The sequence below is a fragment of the Triticum urartu genome, chromosome 4A (genome assembly GCF_056163025.1).
Source record: "Triticum urartu cultivar PI428250 chromosome 4A, HENAU_Tu73, whole genome shotgun sequence".
Classification (NCBI taxonomy): Eukaryota; Viridiplantae; Streptophyta; class Magnoliopsida; order Poales; family Poaceae; genus Triticum; species Triticum urartu.
The window spans coordinates 75,300,115-75,322,903 of NC_141876.1; positions in this window are offsets into that span (position 1 = coordinate 75,300,115).

A 22,789-nucleotide genomic window follows, 5' to 3' on the forward strand; every position below is an offset into this window, starting at 1 on the left:
TCGTAGAATATGTAGGAGCCAATATGACCATCCAGGTTCCGCTATTGGTTATTGACCGGGGACGTGTCTCGGTCATGTCTACATAGTTCTCGAACCCGTAGGGTCCGCACGCTTAAAGTTCGGTGACGATCGTAATTAGGGTTTTTGTGTTTTGATGTACCGAAGGTTGTTCGGAGTCCGGGATGTGATCACGGACATGACGAGGAGTCTCGAAATGGTCGAGACATAAAGATTTATATATTGGAAGCCTATATTTGGATATCGGAAACGTTCCGGGTAAAATCGGGATTTTACCAGAGTACCCGGGGGTTACCGGAACCCCCCGGGGGTTATTGGGCCTACATGGGCCATAAGGGAGAAGAGGAGGGCCGGCCAGGGCAGGCCGCGCCCCCCCTCCCCCCCTACTCCGAATAGGACAAGGAAGGGGGGGCGGCGCCCCCCTTTCCTCTTTCTCCCTTCCTCCTTCCTTTTTCAACAAGGCAAGAGGGGGGAGTCCTACTCCCGGTTGGAGTAGGACTCCTCCAGGCGCACCCATAGGGTCGGCCGCACCTCCCCCTCTCCCTCCTTTATATACTGAGGCAAGGGGGCACCCCATGACACACTAGTTGATCCTCGTGATCGTTCCTTAGCCGTGTGCAGTGCCCCCTTCCACCATATTCACCTCGGTCATATCGTAGCGGTGCTTAGGCGAAGCCCTACGTCGGTAGAACATCATCACCGTCATCACGCCATCGTGCTGACGAAACTCTCCCTCAAAGTTTTGCTGGATCGGAACTCGAGGGACGTCACCGAGTTGAACGTGTGCAGAACTCGGAGGTGCCGTACGTTCGGTACTTGGATCGGTCGGATCGGGAAGACGTACGACTACTTCCTCTATGTTGTGTCAACACTTCCGTTGCCGGTCTACGAGGGTACATAGACAACACTCTCCCCTCTCGTTGCTATGCATCACCATGATCTTGCGTGTGCGTAGGAATTTTTTTGAAATTACTACGTTCCCCAACAGTGGTATTAGAGCCTAGGTTTTATGCGTTGATGTTGTGCACGAGTAGAACACAAGTGAGTTGTGGGTGATATAAGTCATACTGCTTACCAGCATGTCATACTTTGGTTCGGCTGTATTGTTGGATGAAGCGGCCCGAACCGACATTACGCGTACGCTTACGCGAGACTGGTTCTACCGACGTGCTTTGCACACAGGTGGCTGGCGGGTGTCAGTTTCTCCAACTTTAGTTGAACCAAGTGTGGCTACGCCCAGTCCTTGTGAAGGTTAAAACAGCACCAACTTGACAAACTATCGTTGTGGTTTTGATGCGTAGGTAAGAACGGTTCTTGCTAAGCCTGTAGCAGCCACGTAAAACTTGCAACAACAAAGTAGAGGACGTCTAACTTGTTTTTGCAGGGCATGTTGTGATGTGATATGGTCAAGACATGATGCTAAATTTTATTGTATGAGATGATCATGTTTTGTAACCGAGTTATCGGCAACTGGCAGGAGCCATATGGTTGTCGCTTTATTGTATGCAATGCAATTGCGCTGTAATGCTTTACTTTATCACTAAGCGGTAGCGATAGTCGTGGAAGCATAAGATTGGCGAGACAACAACGATGCTACGATGGTGATCAAGGTGTCGTGCCGGTGACGATGGTGATTGAGGGAGTCCTGGATTAGGGGGTGTTCGGATAGCCGGACTATACCTTCAGCCGGACTCCTGGACTATGAGGATACAAGATTGAAGACTTCGTCCCGTGTCCGGAGGGGACTTTCCTTGGCGTGGAAGGCAAGCTTGGCGATACGGATATGCAGATCTCCTACCATTGTAACTGACTTTGTGTAACCCTAACCCTCTCCGGTGTCTATATAAACCGGAGGGTTTTAGTCGTTAGGACAACATACAGAACAACAATCATACCATAGGCTAGCTTCTAGGGTTTAGTCTCTCTGATCTCGCGGTAGATCTACTCTTGTACTACCCATATCATCAATATTAATCAAGCAGGACGTAGGGTTTTACCTCCATCGAGAGGGCCCGAACCTGGGTAAAACTTCGTGTCCCTTGCCTCCTGTTACCATCCAGCCTAGACGCACAGTTCGGGACCCCCTACCCGAGATCCGCCGGTTTTGACACCGACATTGGTGCTTTCATTGAGAGTTCCTCTATGTCGTCGCCATCAGGAAGGATGCCTCGCCCCGTCTTTAAAGACGGCACCGTTGCTAAGGGAGCTTTGGCTATCGGCCAAACCCTCCGGCAAGGTGGTTTTTGTTGGAAATATGCCCTAGAGGCAATAATAAATTAGTTATTATTATATTTCCTTATTCATGATAATCGTTTATTATCCATGCTAGAATTGTATTGATAGGAAACTCAGATACATGTGTGGATACATAGACAACACCATGTCCCTAGTAAGCCTCTAGTTGACTAGCTCATTGATCAATAGATGGTTACGGTTTCCTGACCATGGACATTGGATGTCGTTGATAACGGGATCACATCATTGGGAGAATGATGTGATGGACAAGACCCAATCCTAAGCCTAGCACAAAGATCGTGTAGTTCGTATGCTAAAGCTTTTTCTAATGTCAAGTATCATTTCCTTAGACCATGAGATTGTGCAACTCCCGGATACCGTAGGAATACTTTGGGTGTGCCAAACGTCACAACGTAACTGGGTGGCTATAAAGGTACACTACAGGTATCTCTGAAAGTGTCTGTTGGGTTGGCACGAATCGAGACTGGGATTTGTCACTCCGTGTAAACGGAGAGGTATCTCTGGGACCACTCGGTAGGACATCATCATAATGTGCACAATGTGACCAAGGAGTTGATCACGGGATGATGTGTTACGGAACGAGTAAAAGAGACTTGCCGGTAACGAGATTGAACAAGGTATCGGGATACCGACGATCGAATCTCGGGCAAGTACAATACCGCTAGACAAAGGGAATTGTATACGGGATTGATCGAATCCTCGACATCGTGGTTCATCCGATGAGATCATCATGGAACATGTGGGAACCAACATGGGTATCTAGATCCCGCTGTTGGTTATTGACTGGAGAACGTCTCGGTCATGTCTGCATGGTTCCCGAACCCGTAGGGTCTACACACTTAAGGTTTGATGACGCTAGGGTTATAAAGGAAGTTTGTATGTGGTTACCGAATGTTGTTCGGAGTCCTGGATGAGATCCCGGACGCCACGAGGAGTTCCGGAATGGTCCGGAGGTAAAGATTTATATATGGGAAGTCCTGTTTTGGTCACCGGAAAAGTTTCGGGTTTTATCGGTAACGTACCGGGACCACCGGAAGGGTTCCGGGGGTCCACCAAGTGGGGCCACCAGCCCCGGAGGCTTGCATGGGCCAAGAGTGGGAAGGGACCAGCCCCTGAGTGGGCTGGTGCGCCTCCCACAAGGCCCAAGGCGCAGCTAGGAGAAGAAGGGGGAAACCCTAGGCGCAGATGGGCCTAAAGGCCCACCCTAGGGCGCGCCCCCCTCTCCCCTCTTGGCCGCCCCCTCCATCCCATCTAGGGCTCCCGCCCCCCTAGGGGTGGGAACCCTAGAGGGGGCGCACCCTCCTCCCATTCTCCTATAAATAGTGGGGGTTTTGGGCTGCCCAAGACACACGATTTGATCTCTCCCTGGCGCAGCCCTACCTCTCTCCTCCTCGTCTCTTGCGGTGCTTGGCGAAGCCCTGCTAGAGTACCACGCTCCTCCACCACCACCACGCCGTTGTGCTACTGCTGGATGGAGTCTTCCTCAACCTCTCCCTCTCTCCTTGCTGGATCAAGGCATGGGAGACGTCACCGGGCTGTACGTGTGTTGAACGCGGAGGTGCCGTCCGTTCGGCACTAGGATCTCCGGTGATTTGGATCACGACGAGTACGACTCCTTCAACCCCGTTCTCTTGAACGCTTCCGCATAGCGATCTACAAGGGTATGTAGATGCACTATCCTTCCCCTCATTGCTGGTTTCTCCATAGATAGATCTTGGTGACACGTAGGAAAATTTTGAATTTCTGCTACATTCCCCAACAGTTTTCTTATGACCGCCTGTTCGGCTTCTGTGCCGACGATGACCTCTCGAGCCATCGAAAACAATCTTCATGTCAGCTCGGAACTCGCCGAGCAGTTGGATCCAGTGGAGCTCTCCTCCATAAACGAGCTCTTGGATCGCATCGCCGCCCTGGGAGTCGCTACGGATTACGACCAGATTGGGCCTAAACCCGATCTGAGAGAGATTAACTCTCCCCAAGTCACCCATCACGTTGCCGTGGTAGAGGGACAGTGCGGCGACCCTTCATCTATCTTAAGGACTAGCTACGTCCGGATTCCCGATCCCTCCAAGCCGGATACCCGCGGAGGGGAGGATATCACTCAAGACCTGAACTTAGAGTCAGGCGATGCACTGGATTCATTGGACAACATCCAGGAATCCAAATTTTTGAGTTCGGAAATTCCTCGGCCTCTGAGCCTTAGATGGGGTGAGGCTTCGGATTTAATTCCACCCACCCACCCAAACATTAGTGATCTATACCAAATTAGGCAAGAGCCCGAAGAAACAGTACATCATTACTGGGCCAGATTCCTCCTGGTTATGAACAGGATAAAGGACTGCCGCAAGGAAGACACAATCTCAATCTTTTGAAGTAATTGCACGGACAAGGGAATCCTCAACGCCATAAGTCGCCGTGATATTGCACGCTTCGCTGACTTGGCGTCCATCGTACAAAAGTACTGTGCGATGGAAAGTGCCTGGAAAACCGAAATAAAATTTTGGGACGATCCGGCCCTGAATACAAACCCAGTCCGAAATAAACGGGTGCATCATTGCCAGACACCCGGGTCAAACACCAAAAAGCAAAAACCCTATACAGGGCACGGAACCGTATTGGAAGGATGGCTTAATGGACCCTGTAAAATTCATAGTACAGAGGACGCCACACCAACTCACACCCTTAGAGCATGTTGGATACTCCGGCAGGTGGCCAAAATTGGCGAAAATCTCCTAATTCCGGAGGCCACAGAAAGCCACCCCAGAGACACCAATACGGTATTAACAGTCTTCGAGACTTTCGCATCAAGTAATATGCGAAAAAGGACACTCCGCAGCCTTGCCGAAGTCTACCAAGTAGCAACAATAAACCCATGGAGTGACACGGCTATTACCTTTAACGCCAGTGATGAACCTAAATTCCGAACAGCCTGAGCACCAGCCGCATTGGTCCTCAGTCCAATAGTGGACGGCTTTCATCTTACAAAGGTACTCATGGACGGCGGCAGCAGATTGAACCTCATTTATGAGGAAACTCTTCAAAAAATGGAAATAGACTGGAACCGCATTGAGCGAAGCAGCACAACCTTTAGAGGAATAATCCCCAGTCGGGAAGCGCGCTGTACAGGAAAAATCACACTAGATGTGGTGTTTGGCATGCCGGATAATTACAGGTCCAAAGAGGTCACATTCCAAGTGGGGCCACCAGCCCCGGAGGCTTGCATGGGCCAAGAGTGGGAAGGGACCAGCCCCTGAGTGGGCTGGTGCGCCTCCCACAAGGACCAAGGCGCAGCTAGGAGAAGAAGGGGGAACCCTAGGCGCAGATGGGCCTAAAGGCCCACCCTAGGGCGCGCCCCCCTCTCCCCCTCTTGGCCGCCCCCCTCCATCCCATCTAGGGCTGCCGCCCCCTAGGGGTGGGAACCCTAGAGGGGGCGCACCCTCCTCCCCTTCTCCTATAAATAGTGGGGGTTTTGGGCTGCCCAAGACACATGATTTGATCTCTCCCTGGCGCAGCCCTACCTCTCTCCTCCTCGTCTCTTGCGGTGCTTGGCGAAGCCCTGCTGGAGTACCACGCTCCTCCACCACCACCACGCCGTTGTGCTGCTGCTGGATGGAGTCTTCCTCAACCTCTACCTCTCTCCTTGCTGGATCAAGGCATGGGAGACGTCACCGGGCTGTACGTGTGTTGAACGCGGAGGTGCCATCCGTTCGGCACTAGGATCTCCGGTGATTTCGATCACGACGAGTACGACTCCTTCAACCCCGTTCTCTTGAACGCTTCCGCATAGCGGTCTACAAGGGTATGTAGATGCACTCTCCTTCCCCTCGTTGCTGGTTTCTCCATAGATAGATCTTGGTGACACGTAGGAAAATTTTGAATTTCTGCTACGTTCCCCAACAGTGGCATCATGAGCTAGGTCTATGCGTAGTTTCTATGCACGAGTAGAACACAAAGTAGTTGTGGGTGTTGATTTTGTTCAATATGCTTACCGTTACTAGTCCAATCTTGATTCGGCGGCATTGTGGGATGAAGCGGCCCGGACCGACCTTACACGTACTCTTACGTGAGACTGGTTCCACCGACTGACATGCACTAGTTGCATAAGGTGGCTAGCGGGTGTCTGTCTCTCCCACTTTAGTCGGATCGGATTTGATGAAAAGGGTCCTTATGAAGGGTAAATAGCAATTGGCATATCACGTTGTGGTTTTTGCATAGGTAAGAAACGTTCTTGCTAGAAACCCATAACAGCCACGTAAAACATGCAAACAACAATTAGAGGATGTCTAACTTGTTTTTGCAGGGTATGCTATGTGATGTGATATGGCCAAGAAGAATGTGATGAATGATATGTGATGTATGAGATTGATCATGTTCTTGTAATAGGAATCACGACTTGCATGTCGATGAGTATGACAACCGGCAGGAGCCATAGGAGTTGTCTTTGTTTATTGTATGACCTGCGTGTCATTGAACAACGCCATGTAATTACTTCACTTTATTGCTAACCAGTAGCCATAGTACTAGAAGTAATAAGTTGGCGAGACAACTTCATGGAGACACGATGATGGAGATCATGATGATGGAGATCATGGTGTCATGCCGGTGACAAGATGATCATGGAGCCCCAAGATGGAGATCAAAGGAGCTATATGATATTGGCCATATCATGTCACTATTATTTGATTGCATGTGATGTTTATCATGTTTATGCATCTTATTTGCTTAGAACAACGGTAGTAAATAAGATGATCCCTCATTAAAATTTCAAGAAAGTGTTCCCCCTAACTGTGCACCGTTGCGACAGTTCGTTGTTTCGAAGCACCACGTGATGATCGGGTGTGATAGATTCTAACGTTCACATACAACGGGTGTAAGACAGATTTACACACGCGGAACACTTAGGTTGACTTGATGTGCCTAGCATGTACAGACATGGCCTCGGAACACAAGAGACCGAAAGGTCGAGCATGAGTCATATGGTAGATACGATCAACATGAAGATGTTCACCGATGATGACTAGTCCGTCTCACGTGATGATCGGACACGGCCTAGTTGACTCGGATCATGTAATCACTTAGATGACTAGAGGGATGTCTATCTGAGTGGGAGTTCATAAGATGAACTTAATTATCCTGAATATAGTCAAAAGGTCTTCGCAAATTATCTCGTGGCTCGCGCTTTAGTTCTACTGTTTAGATATGTTCCTAGAGAAAATTTAGTTGAAAGTTGATAGTAGCAATTATGCGGACTAGGTCCGTAAATCGAGGATTGTCCTCATTGCTTCATAGAAGGCTTATGTCCTTAATGCACCGCTCAGTGTGCTGAACCTCGAACGTCGTCTGTGGATGTTGCGAACATCTGACATACACATTTTGATAACTACGTGATAGTTCAGTTAAACGGTTTAGAGTTGAGGCACCGAAGACGTTTTGAAACGTCGCGAAACATATGAGATGTTTCGAGGGCTGAAATTGGGATTTCAGGCTCGTGCCCACGTCAAGAGGTATAAGACCTCCGACGATTTTCTTAGCCTACAAACTAAGGAGAAAAGCTCAATTGTTGAGCTTGTGCTCAGATTTTCTGAGTACAACAATCATTTGAATCGAGTGGGAGTTGATCTTCCAGATGAGATATTGATGTTTCTCCGAAGTCATTACCACCAAGCTGCTAGAGCTTCGTGATGAACTATAATGTATCGGGGACATATATGATGATCCTTGAGATATTCGCGATGTTTGACACCACAAAAGTAGAAATCAAGAAGGAGCATCAATTGTTGATGGTTGGTGAAACCACTAGTTTCAAGAAGGGCAAGGGCAAGAAGGGATACTTCATGAAACGGCAAATCAGCTGCTGCTCTAGTGAAGAAACCCAAAGTTGAACCCAAACCCGAGACTAAGTGCTTCTGTAATAAGGGGAACATCCACTGGAGCAGAATTACCCTAGATACTTGGTAGATGAGAAGGCTGTCGATAGAAGTATATTGGATATACATTATGTTAATGTGTACTTTACTAGTACTCCTAGTAGCACCAGGGTATTAGATACCGGTTCGGTTGCTAAGTGTTAGTAACTCGAAATAAAAGCTACGGAATAAACGGAGACTAGCTAAAGGTGAGATGACGATATGTGTTGGAAGTATTTCCAAGGTTGATCAAATATCGTACGCTCCCTCTACCATCGAGATTGGTATTAAAACCTAAATAATTGTTATTTGGTGTTTGCGTTGAGCATAGACATGATTGGATTATGTCTATCGCGACACGGTTATTCATTTAAGGAGAATAATGGTTACTCTGTTTATTTGAATAATACCATCCCGATCGTAGTGATACACATTTTCATGCCAAAGGTATAAGATAGTAATGATAGTACCACACAAATGTGGCACTGCAATTTGAGTCATATTGGTATAAAACGCATGAAGAAGCTCCATGTTGATGGATCTTTGGACTCACTCATTTTTGAAAAGTTTGAGACATGCGAACCATGTCTATTGGTGTATATGCATGAAGAAACTCCATGCAAATGGACCGTTTGGACTCACTTGATTTTGAATCACTTGAGACATGCAAATCATACCACATAGGCAAGATGACTGAAAGCCTCGTTTTCAGTAAAATGGAACTAGAAAGCAACTTGTTGGAAGTAATACATTTTGATGTGTGCAGTCCAATGAGTGCTGAGGCATGTAGTGGATATCGTTATGTTCTTACTTCACAGATGATTTGAGTAGATGTTGAGTATATTTACTTGATGAATCACAAGTCTGAATTATTGAAAGGTTCAAGTAATTTCAGAGTGAAGTTGAAAGATCGTCGTGACAAGAGGATAAAAGATCTATGATATGATCATAGAGATGAATATCTGAATTACGAGTTTGGCACAGAATTAAGACATTGTGGAAATTGTTTCACAACTAATACAGCCTGGAACACCATAGTGTGATGGTGTGTCCGAACATCATAACTGCACCCTATTGGATATGATGCATACCATGATGTCTCTTATCGAATTACCACGATAGTTTATGGGTTAGGCATTAGAGACAACCGCATTCACTTTAAATAGGGAACCACGTAATTCCGATGAGATGACACCGTATGAACTATGGTTTAGAGAAACCTAAGCTGTCATTTCTTAAAAGTTTGGGGCTGCGACACTTATGTGAAAAAGTTTCAGGCTGATAAGCTCGAACCCAAAGCGGATAAATGCATCTTCATAGGACACCAAAAACAGTTGGGTATACCTCCTGTCTCAGATCCGAAAGCAATAAGGGATTGTTTCTAGAATCGGGTCCTTTCTCGAGGAAAAGTTTCTCTCGAAAGAATTGAGTGGGAGGATGGTGGACACTTGATGAGGTTATTGAACCGTCACTTCAACTAGTGTATAGCAGGGCATAAAGAGTTGTTCCTGTGGCACCTACACCAATTGAAGTGGAAGCTTATGATATTGATCATGAGACTTCGGATCAAGTCACTCCCAAACCTCGTGGGATGACAAGGATGCGTACTACTTCAGAGTGGTACGTAATCCTGTCTTGGAAGTCATGTTGCTAGACAACAATGAACCTACGAGCCATGGAGAAGCGATGGTGGGCCCGGATTCCGATAAATGGCTCGAGGCCATAAAATCCGAGAGAGGATCCATGTATGAAAACAAAGTGTAGACTTTGGTAGAACGGCTCGATGGTCGTAAGGCTATTGAGTACAGATGGATTTTAAAAGGAAGATGGACAATGATGGTAAGTATCACCATTAAGGAAGCTCGACTTGTCGCTAAGATTTTTTTTCCGACAAGTTCAAGGAGTTGACTATGATGAGACTTTCTCACTCGTAGCGATGCTAAGAGTCTGTTGGAATTATATTAGCATTATTTATGAAATCTTGCAGATAGGATGTCAAAACATTGTTTCCTCGACGATTTTCTTGAGGAAAGGTTGTATGTGATACAACCGGAAGGTTTTGTCAATCCTGAAAGATGCTAATAAGTATGCAAAGCTCCAGCAATCCTTCTAAGGACTGGAGTAAGCATCTCGGAGTTGGAATGTATGCTTTGATGAGATGATCAAAGATTTTGGGTTTATACAAAGTTTATGAGAAACTTGTATTTCCAAAGAAGTGAGTGGGAGCACTATAGAATTTCTGATGAGTATATGTTGTTGACATATTATGGATCAGAAATGACGTAGGATTTCTGGAAAGCATATAGGGTTATTTGAAAGTGTTTTTCAATGGAAAGCCTGGATTAATCTACTTGAACATTGAGCATCAAGATCTATAAGGATAGATTAAAACGCTTAATGGTACTTTCAAATGAGCACATACCTTGACATGATCTTGAAGGTGTTCAAGATGGATCTGTCAAAGAAGGAGTTCTTGCCTGAGTTGTAAGGTATGAAGTTAAGACTTAAAGCTCGACCACGGCAGAAGAAAGAGAAAGGACGAATGTCGTCCCCTATGCTTTTGTCATAGGCTCTATACGGTATGCCATGCTGAGTACCGCACCTGATGTGTGCCTTGCGACATGTCTGGCAAGAGGGTATAAAGGTGATCCAGGAGTGGATCACTAGATAGCGGTCAAAAATTGTCCTTGGAGTAATAAGGACATGTTTCTCGATTATGGAGGTGATAAAGAGTTCGGCGTAAAGGGTTACATCGATGCAAGCTTTAACACCTATCCGAATGACTCTGAGTAGCAAACCGGATACGTATAGTGGAGCAACCATTTGGAATAGCTCCAAGTGGAGCGTGGAAGCAGCATTTATAATATGACCTAGAGATTTGTGAAGTACATACGGATCTGAATGTTGTAGACCCGTTGACTAAAACCTCTCTCACAAGCAAAACATGATCAAACCCAGAACTCATTGAGTCTTAATCACATGATGATGTGAACTAGTTTAGTGACACTAGTAAGCTCTTTAGATGTTGGTCACATGGCGATGTGACCTGTGAGTGTTAATCACATGACGATGTGAACTAGATTATTGACTCTAGTGCAAGTGGGAGACTGTTGGAAATATGCCCTAGAGGCAATAATAAATTAGTTATTATTATATTTCCTTGTTCATGATAATCGTTTATTATCCATGCTAGAATTGTATTGATAGGAAACTCAGATACATGTGTGGATACATAGACAACACCATGTCCCTAGTAAGCCTCTAGTTGACTAGCTCGTTGATCAATAGATGGTTACGGTTTCCTGACCATGGACATTGGATGTCGTTGATAACGGGATCACATCATTGGGAGAATGATGTGATGGACAAGACCCAATCCTAAGCCTAGCACAAAGATCGTGTAGTTCGTATGCTAAAGCTTTTTCTAATGTCAAGTATCATTTCCTTAGACCATGAGACTGTGCAACTCCCGGATACCGTAGGAATACTATGGGTGTGCCAAACGTCACAATGTAACTGGGTGGCTATAAAGGTACACTACAGGTATCTCCGAAAGTGTCTGTTGGGTTGGCACGAATCGAGACTGGGATTTGTCACTCCGTGTAAACGGAGAGGTATCTCTGGGCCCACTCGGTAGGACATCATCATAATGTGCACAATGTGACCAAGGAGTTGATCACGGGATGATGTGTTACGGAACGAGTAAAAGAGACTTGCCGGTAACGAGATTGAACAAGGTATCGGGATACCGACGATCGAATCTCGGGCAAGTACAATACCGCTAGACAAAGGGAATTGTATATGGGATTGATCGAATCCTCGACATCGTGGTTCATCTGATGAGATCATTGTGGAACATGTGGGAACCAACATGGGTATCCAGATCCCGTTGTTGGTTATTGACCGGAGAACGTCTCGGTCATGTCTGCATGGTTCCCGAACCCGTAGGGTCTACACACTTAAGGTTCGATGACGCTAGGGTTATAAAGGAAGTTTGTATGTGGTTACCGAATGTTGTTCAGAGTCCCGGATGAGATCCCGGACGCCACGAGGAGTTCCAGAATGGTCCGGAGGTAAAGATTTATATATGGGAAGTCCTGTTTTGGTCACCGGAAAAGTTTCGGGTTTTATCGGTAACGTACCGGGACCACCAGAAGGGTCCCGGGGGTCCACCAAGTGGGACCACCAGCCCCGGAGGCTTGCATGGGCCAAGAGTGGGAAGGGACCAGCCCCTGAGTGGGCTGGTGCGCCTCCCACAAGGCCCAAGGCGCAGCTACGAGAAGAAGGGGGAAACCCTAGGCGCAGATGGGCGTAAAGGCCCACCCTAGGGCGCGCCCCCTCTCCCCCTCTTGGCCGTCCCCCCCCCATCCCATCTAGGGCTGCCGCCCCCCTAGGGGTGGGAACCCTAGAGGGGGCGCACCCTCCTCCCCTTCTCCTATAAATAGTGGGGGTTTTGGGCTGCCCAAGACACACGATTTGATCTCTCCCTGGCGCAGCCCTACCTCTCTCCTCCTCGTCTCTTGCGGTGCTTGGCGAAGCCCTGCTGGAGTACCACGCTCCTCCACCACCACCACGCCATTGTGCTACTGCTGGATGGAGTCTTCCTCAACCTCTCCCTCTCTCCTTGCTGGATCATGGCATGGGAGACGTCACCGGGCTATACGTGTGTTGAATGTGGAGGTGCCGTCCATTCGGCACTAGGATCTCCGGTGATTTAGATCACGACGAGTATGACTCCTTCAACCCCGTTCTCTTGAACGCTTCCGCATAGCGATCTACAAGGGTATGTAGATGCACTCTCCTTCCCCTCGTTGCTGGTTTCTCCATAGATAGATCTTGGTGACACGTAGGAAAATTTTGAATTTCTGCTACGTTCCCCAACAGTTTTCTTATGACCGCCTGTTCGGCTTCTGCGCCGATGATGACCTCTCGAGCCATCGAAAACAATCTTCATGTCAGCTCGGAACTCGCCGAGAAATTGGATCCAGTGGAGCTCTCCTCCATAAACGAGCTCTTGGATCGCATCGCCGCCCTGGGAGTCGCTATGGATTACGACCAGATTGGGCCTAAACCCGATCTGAGAGAGATTAACTCTCCCCATGTCACCCATCACGTTGCCGTGGTAGAGGGACAGTGCGGCGACCCTTCATCTATCTTAAGGACTAGCTACGTCCGGATTCCCGATCCCTCCAAGCTGGATACCCACGGAGGGGAGGATATCACTCAAGACCTGAACTTAGAGTCAGGCGATGGACTGGATTCATTGGACAACATCCAGGAATCCAAATTTTCGAGTTCGGAAATTCCTCGGCCTCTGAGCCTTAGATGGGGTGAGGCTTCGGATTTAATTCCACCCACCCACCCGAACATTAGCGATCTATCCCAAATTAGGCAAGAGCCCGAAGAAACAGTACATCATTACTGGGCCAGATTCCTCCTGGTTATGAACAGGATAAAGGACTGCCGCGAGGAAGACGCAATCTCAATCTTTTGCAGTAATTGCACGGACAAGGGAATCCTCAACGCCATAAGTCGCCGTGATATTGCACGCTTCGCTGACTTGGCGTCCATCGTACGAAAGTACTGTGCGATGGAAAGCGCCTGGAAAACCGAAATAAAATTTTGGGACGATCCGGCCCTGAATACAAACCCAGTCCGAAATAAACGGGTGCATCATTGCCAGACACCCGGGTCAAACACCAAAAAGCAAAAACCCTCTACAGGGCACGGAACCGTATTGGAAGGATGGCTTAATGGACCCTGTAAAATTCATAGTACAGAGGACGCCACACCAACTCACACCCTTAGAGCATGTTGGATACTCCGGCAGGTGGCCAAAATTGGCGAAAATCTCCTAATTCCGGAGGCCACAGAAAGCCACCCCAGAGACACCAATACGGTATTAACAGTCTTCGAGACTTTCGCATCAAGTAATATGCGAAAAAGGACACTCCGCAGCCTTGCCGAAGTCTACCAAGTAGCAACAATAAACCCATGGAGTGACACGGCTATTACCTTTAACGCCAGTGATGAACCTAAATTCCGAACAGCCCGAGCACCAGCCGCATTGGTCCTCAGTCCAATAGTGGACGGCTTTCGTCTTACAAAGGTACTCATGGACGGCGGCAGCGGATTGAACCTCATTTATGTGGAAACTCTTCAAAAAATGGAAATAGACTGGAACCGCATTGAGCGAAGCAGCACAACCTTTAGAGGAATAATCCCCAGTCGGGAAGCGCGCTGTACAGGAAAAATCACACTAGATGTGGTGTTCGGCATGCCGGATAATTACAGGTCCGAAGAGGTCACGTTCCATGTGGCTCCGTTCAGCAGCGGTTATCACGCTCTGCTAGGGCGGGAAGCGTTTACAATCTTCCAAGCAATACCCCATTACGGGTACATGAAGCTCAAGATGCCCGGGCCCAACGGGATCATCACTCTCGCTAGTGATCCGGACATAGCACTCCGCGCCGAAAACAAGACAGCCGCACTGGCCCTCGAGGCACTATCCGAAGCCCTAGTGGCTGAGGAACTGACTGCGCTGCGCTCTAGGGTGAATAGGGACGATGTGGTACTCGACAAAAGATCCAAGTCCACCTCCTTTAAACCGGCGGACGAAATAGTCAAATTCCAAGTCCATCCAACGGACCCCAATAAAACAGCTTCTATCGGGGCACAGTTAAACCCTGACATAGACGCCGCACTGCGAGAGTTCCTACGAGAGAACTGGGACATTTTCGCCTGGCACCCTTCAGACATGCCAGGAATCCCACGCAGGCTGGCCGAGCATAGCTTAAATATCCAAACAGGATTCAAACCTGTCAAACAGGCTCTTCGGCATTTTTCCGAACCTAAGAGACAGGCCATGGGAGAGGAGCTAGCAAAGCTATTGGAGGCCGGATTCATCAGAGATATAAAACATCCGGACTGGCTAGCAAACCTGGTGATGGTACCAAAGAAGGACAAATCCTGGCGCCTGTGCGTTGATTTTAAAGACCTTAACAAGGCTTGCCCAAAGGATCCCTTCCCCCTCCCCCGCATCGATCAAATTATCGACGCTACCGCAGGACACGATTCGTTCTGTTTCCTCGACGCATATTCCGGCTACCATCAAATCAAGATGGCAGAATCAGACCAAGCCGCAACGGCATTCATCACACCATACGGCCCATTCTGCTTCAACACAATGCCCTTCGGGCTCAAAAACGCCGGCGCAACATATCAGCGCATGATTCCGACATGTCGGGCAAACCAGATCGGCAAAACAGTGGAGGCATATGTAGATGATGTGGTCATCAAAACAAGACATGTCGAATCTCTAGTAAACGACTTGAGGCTCACATTCGATAACCTCCGAACATACGACATCAAGCTCAACCCAGAAAAATGCGTTTTTGGTGTTCCAGCCGGAAAGCTCTTGGGCTTCATTGTATCCGGTAGAGGAATTGAAGCAAATCCAGCCAAGATCCGAGCTCTGTCGCAGATGGATATCCCAAAGGACCTCAAACAAATACAAAAGTTAACCGGATGCGTGGCGGCTCTCAGCTGCTTTATCTCCCGCTTGGGAGAAAAGGCCCTACCCCTTTACCGCCTCCTTCAGCGCACTGAACACTTCGAATGGACGGATGCAGCCATGGCCGGACTCGACGAAATAAAAGCCATATTGGCAACAAATCTAGTCCTGGCCGCGCCAAACATTAGCGAACCAATGCTATTGTACATTGCAGCAACACATCAGGTTGTAAGCACAGTGCTCGTCGTCGAACGAGAAATGGACGGACACAAATCCCCCTTCAAAAGCTGGTCTATTATGTGTCCACTGTCCTCACTCCCTGCAAATCACGGTACCCGCATTATCAAAAGATTGCGTACGCGGTATTCATGGCATCCCGGAAGCTACGACACTACTTTCAAGAGTGTTCAATCACAGTAGCCTCAGAAGTACCACTTAACGATATTATAAATAACCATGACGCAATGGGCCGGATTGCATAATGGGCCATTGAGCTCCTCCCGTTCGACATAACTTATAAGCCACGGCGAGCCATCAAGTCGCAAGTCTTGGCCGACTTCATCGCAGAATGGACGGAGGCCGAACTCCCTAAAGAGTACGGCACATATTCAAATTGGATCATGCATTTCGACGGCTCCAAGATGTTGGCCGGACTGGGGGCTGGCGTCGTTTTGACGTCCCCCACAGGAGACACAGTTCAATACATACTCTAGATTATGTACACAGACTCCAACAATGCAGCCGAATATGAGGCCCTTTTACATGGTCTCCAGATGGTAGTATCCATGGGCATTCAACGCCTAGAGGTGCGCGGGGACTCGAACCTTGCAATATCCTAAATAAATGGAGACCTCGACGCCAAGGATCCAAAGATGGCAGCTTACTGCAACGCCGTCCTAAAAATGTCAGCTCGGTTCGAAGGGCTTGAATTTCACCACATAGCCTGGGAAAATAATCAGGCGGCAGATGTCCTTGCACGCATCAGCACAAAACGCGATGTAGTCCCCCCCAACATCTTCTTGGAAAGGCTGTTCAAGCCATCCATAGTATGGGAAGGGGAGCTGTACAACAACAGCCCAGACCTAACCGCACTGCCCAACACCGAACATTCTGACACAATCGGCGGCTCTGCCAATGAAATAACACCTTCAGCCCACGTAATAATGGCCGTCATCGCCCCGTGGACAGAACCATTCCTCGCCTACCTTATTAGGCCGGAACTCCCAGAGGACAAAACGAGGCACGCTGCATAGTGCGGCGATCCAAAGCCTACAAAGTCCACGAGGGAGAGCTTTATAAGAAAAGCACTATCGGAGTCCTTCAAAGGTGCATCTCTGAAGAGGAAGGGCGGAACCTCCTGGCTGAAATTCATGTCGGACTCGGCGGTCATCATGCTGCAGCTCGGTCCCTTGTGAGCAAGGCCTTCCGCACAGGCTTTTACTGGCCGACGGCCTGGGCAGACGCCCAGGACTTAGTCCAACGATGCACCGGTTGCCAGCTCTTTGCAAACCAAAGCCATATGCCAGCCACCGCCCTCCAAACTATCCCCATCACTTGGCCCTTCGCGGTCTGGGGGCTTGATATGGTTGGACCCCTTAAAGGCGGAACCCACAAGCAAAAATACTTACCGGTCATGGTGGATAACTTCACCAAATGGATAGAAGCCAAGCCTGTTAAGACGGCCGAATCCGGACCTGTGATAGACTTTATATCCGGGGTTGTACACCATTACGGCGTCCCCCACAGCATCATCACTGATAACGTCACGAACTTTACGGCCGACGAGGTAAAACTCTGGTGCAAAAACATGGGCATCAAGCTCGATTATGCTTCCGTCTATCACCCACAAACTAACGGCCAGGTCGAACATGCAAATGGTCTTATCATGAGCGGCATTAAACCCAGATTAGTGCGGTCCCTCAAGGACTCTAACATGCACTGGGTAGAGGAGCTCGATTCCGTACTCTAGGGGCTGCGGACCACGCCGAATCGCACCACCGGATACACACCATTCTTTATGGTGTACGGCGCAGAGGCAGTTTTGCCTTGCGACATAATTCATGACTCACCTCGAGTGCGCATGTACGAAGAAAGAGAAGCCGAGCTCGATCGGCAGGACAATTTGGACGCATTGGAGGAGGAGCATGACGTGGCAAAAGCCCGTTCCGCATTCTATCAACAGCAGGCTCGAAGATACCAAATCAGAGAAGTACGGGCCAAAAATTACAACGTTGGCGAATTAGTTCTACGACTACCAAACAAGAAAAAGGACAAACTCAAGCCCAAGTGGGAAGGTCCCTTCATAATTGACCAAGTCCTGACTGGTGGAGCATACCGCCTGCGGGATGCATCGGATAACCGACTCGAGCTGAACCTATGGAACGCAGCCCGTCTCCGAAGATTCTATGCCTAGCGCCGGACTCTGTGTTCGTCTCCTTCCTCTATCCATTTTTTATATACTTTCTGTCTTACATTCCTCTTCTTCTCTCTCTCTCTCTCTCTCTCTCTCTCTCTCTTATAGCCTTTAAAGGCTCATAAAGTGACGCGCTATCCGCGCTCATTATAACCTGGGGGCTTCTTTAAACAGAAGCTTATTTATACGGGCTTCATGCCCAACACATGTGTCACACTTCCGCATGTACCTTTTATTCACCATTATATGCATCGATATGACTTAAGTTTTGGCCAAGCTGGGTTGCCTGGCTCCTGTGCTTACCCCTACGTTCCCGATTGTTCGGCTAGGTGGTAAAGGGAGCACCTCTGCGATTGTTACTGCCGGGTCAGCCGGACGTGTACCTCAGACTGGGTGAAGCCGAAAGCTAGCGTTCTTAAGGGAATATTCAGTCGGTGAACTAAAGATGATCATTTTTTTCTATACGCCCCCAGATGTTTTTCCTGCGTTTCTTTTCGCAGCATAGACATGCATTTTAGGGCATGCCTCCCAGGGAAAGGAACCCCTAACAGAACTATTCTCCCTGGAAGATGTTTCTTACTAACCATGTAATATAACATAACTAGTCGGGCACTTGTCTGTTCATGCACTAATGACCCCTATGCCTGGTCTCCATGCATTCACCAGTTCCTATATAACCGCATGGGAATTCGGACACACTCCGGACCGTCAGGCCCTGAGGCTGAAGCGAAAAGGTCGGCCATGACAAATGATCTACAATCCTTCTAGAAGGCATTATAAATGTCAATTAAATTACATAGTCATTTTGTCTGATTGTATTTCTCTTCAATACCATCTAACAGGTTGTCTAATTTACAGTCCTGCTGGGAATACTTTGCGGCCAACTCTACTTGGCCGTATACTAAGCTTACAGGGATCTCCTTCCCATCGGGCCCTACAGGACCGACCTCGGCCATGTGGTTGGGGTCAGCCTTTGTGTACCGCGTCTTCACCATGGCCCAGGCCTCCCTAGCGCCTTGACGGCAAGCCGATATCTTCCACAATCGAAAGCGCCGCCGTGCTCCCTTTAGCTTCTCCGCAAGCTCTCCAAGACCTTCGGGCATGGAGATGGATGGACACAGGGCCTGGGCGACGCCTTGTATCGCCTGCCGAACTCGATCAAGCAGCTGCGAGAGCTCGGGAAGAAGGTCACCCGTAGAACCGGGCATCTCCTCTGCAGGACGACCTGTTAGCACACCAAAGACATTGCTCTGTTAGTCGACTTCCCCGCCGAACTTTCTTTTAAAGGTTCGTTCAAGCACTTACTAAATATGCCGCGCCGAAGCCGCTGATTCTCCTTCACGGAGTCTGACAGCTGGGCACGAACATCTTTCAGCTCGAAGCCCAGCTTGGTGTTGGCATCTTGAAGATCGTTCTTCTCCCGCCTCACCTTTGTCAGCACCTTCTCACCAGCCTTTAGCTGGCGTAGGAGGTGTTGCCTTTCCGGATTCAATCCGGCACCATCTGCAATTTTATTTGTCAGATTCACACCCATGCCGTGCTTCACAAAATACTTATCTTTCGAAGTGTATATTACCACAGGGGGTCTCCTTGGGCTCCCCTGCTGCGGCTAGTGCGGCCTCAAGTTGGGCTTTGCACTCTTCCAGCTCCTTGGACAGTAGGGAATTCTTTTCTGTAATAACCTGCATAACAAATGATCCTTCAATCAGTTATTCTAACTGTTTCAAGTCTCGGGGGCTACTGGTATATATATATAATTACCAAAATTTTCTTACCCGTATTTCATTTACATATTGCTCCGTGGCTCTGGCTAGACCATTTTGAGTGGCACGGAGGTACGCATCTCCCGAGTTGAAGGCATCTAACGCCCCTTGGGAGAAACAAGCGTCGCGAAGAATTGTCCGGCGACGCCTGTGGTTCATGGCACTCTCCACCTCAGAGTTGGTGGCAGACAACCCGTCCACATCCTCCGTCGAAGGAGCGTCTGGCGCGCCTTGCGTTCGCCTCCGCCTCCGGACCAGGCTTTGGAGCCTGGCTGGTGGAGGCGCGATTGGCAGCCTCTCCAGGTATAGTCCGGCGAGGTATCTTTGTCCTGAAGAGAGCACGAGTGTCAATGTGCCTCGAAGGTATAACACCTGGGATAAGGGGGCGCGCCATACCTTTGCGCTGACGCCTCGGTCCGGACTGCACTTCTTTTCTGCCCACGGGGCCCTGCGGCCCCTCGTTGGCTTGTCACCACAGGTTCGGCCTTCCGCCTCAAAAACCTCCCCTGCAAAGTTCGGTTGTAATCAGGAAACTGAAAACACGAGAGGGCGGACACCTATTTGGGGTACTGGGACTTCGATCTCAGTTACCTAGGAGGCCGGGATTAGCCCTGGGTAATCGGCCGTAATGGCCACCAAGGCATTGTCCTTGCTCAATTGATGGAACACTCCATCAATCAGCTCCATAGATATGTCCGGATCCTCTTGAGAGGCCGGGTCGAGGGACCGTCCTGGGTCCTTGGGTTGTGGAGGAGGGCTACTTATTTCCTTAACAGCCCGGCGCAGTTCCTGCGTTGAAGTCGTCAGACTGAATATTTAACAATGGGAATACAAAACGGATGGGCAAAATGTGACCGCTTACCCAGCTTGGGGGATTGTGCATAGAGAATCCACCCTGTGGGTTGACGCGGAGAAATTCCTCCTCTTCTCCCTTATTCAAAGTGGACAAGATCTTTAGTAGAGCGGCAGCTGAATCCGGCCCCTTACGGCCGTAGCGGGTGGCGTCGTCCTCCCCGTTGAAGTCCCACATGGGGTGGCTTCTATACTGAAGCGGATGCACCCCCCGCATGATGCATTCGGCCATAACCCCGATCATGGTTAGTCCGGAATGGGATAACAATCTTATTCGGCCCATCAGGTAAATGATGTCCCTGTCACTTTCCCTCTGAGGGCTCCGTGGACGCCAGCTTAGGCGCTTCTTTAAGGGAGCACTGTCGAATTCAGGGAGGCCGATCCGGACAGGATCCGGCAGCGGGACGTCTTCTATATAAAACCATTCCGAGGGCCAGTCTTCGGACGCCTTCTTTGGCTTTCCGGACAGATATCCAGTCCCGGCGATGCGCCACACTTCGGCTCTGCCCACTTGATACATTGACCCCTCCTTAGAGCGGGGCACAAGGCAGAATAACCTTTTCCATAGCCCGAAATGAGCCTCGACGCCCAAAAACAGCTCGCAGAGGGCTACGAAGCCCGCGATATGCAATACGGAGGCAGGCATGAGATTGTGTAGCTGGAGGCCGTAGAACTCCAGCAGCCCCCAAAGAAATGGATGGATTGGAAACCCGAGACCCCTTATTAAATAAGGGACAAGGCATACCCGCTCTCCTTTGGAGGGATTAGGGGCACTCTCCGCTTGCTTTCCGCCGTTATAGATGGCAAGACCGGCTCGGACCGGGATCATGTAGGCTGGGGGGAGGAATCCCTTGGTCTGGAGCGTCACTAGGTCGCTATACGGGACGGAGCATCTCCCCCAGTACCTAGGCTGAGGGCTGGAAGGGCGAAAGGAGGAGTTGCGATGGCTGGCCATGGTGGAATGGACCTTTGTCGGATGCGCTCTGATGAACACTCGCGAAGGGGGGAAGATGGTTTGGATCTAAATCCTTGTCCCCTTAAATAGGGCAGCTCATTTACGCAGCTAGGGGTGTGAATGTAAAAACACTCAGACTTTTCATATTCGTTTGACACGTGGGAAGCGGCCATTATTGGGCGTAGAAGCCAAGGAGCGCAACATCTACAAGAAACTGGACTTTATTCAATAGGTACACGGAATTTGGGGGAGAACCCGCCTTGCAATGCCGAAGACAATCTGCGCGCCGGACTCATCGTCATTGAAGCCTGGTTTGGGGGCTACTGAGGGAGTCCTGGATTAGGGGGTGTTCGGATAGCCGGACTATACCTTCAGCCGGACTCCTGGACTATGAAGATACAAGATTGAAGACTTCGTCTCGTGTCCGGAGGGGACTTTCCTTGGCGTGGAAGGAAAGCTTGGCGATACGGATATGCAGATCTCCTACCATTGTAACCGACTTTGTGTAACCCTAACCCTCTCCGGTGTCTATATAAACCGGAGGGTTTTAGTCCATAGGACAACATACAGAACAACAATCATACCATAGGCTAGCTTCTAGGGTTTAGCCTCTCTAATCTCGCGGTAGATCTACTCTTGTACTACCCATATCATCAATATTAATCAAGCAGGACGTAGGTTTTTACCTCCAGCGAGAGGGCCCGAACCTGGGTAAAACTTCGTGTCCCTTGCCTCCTGTTACCATCCGGCCTAGACGCACAGTTCGGTACCCCCTACCCGAGATCCGCCGGTTTTGACACCGACAGTGATCATGAAGGTGCTTCGGAGATGGAGATCACAAGCACAAGATGATGCTGGCCATATCATATCGATTATATTGATTGCATGTGATGTTTATATTTTATGCATCTTATCTTGCTTTGATTGACGGTAGCATTATAAGATGATCCCCCACTAAATTATCAAAGTATAAGTGTTCTCCCTGAGTATGCACCGTTGCGAAAGTTCTTCGTGCTGAGACACCACGTGATGATCGGGTGTGATAGGCTCTACGTTCAAATACAACGGGTGCAAAACAGTTGCACACGCGGAATACTCAGGTTTAACTTGACG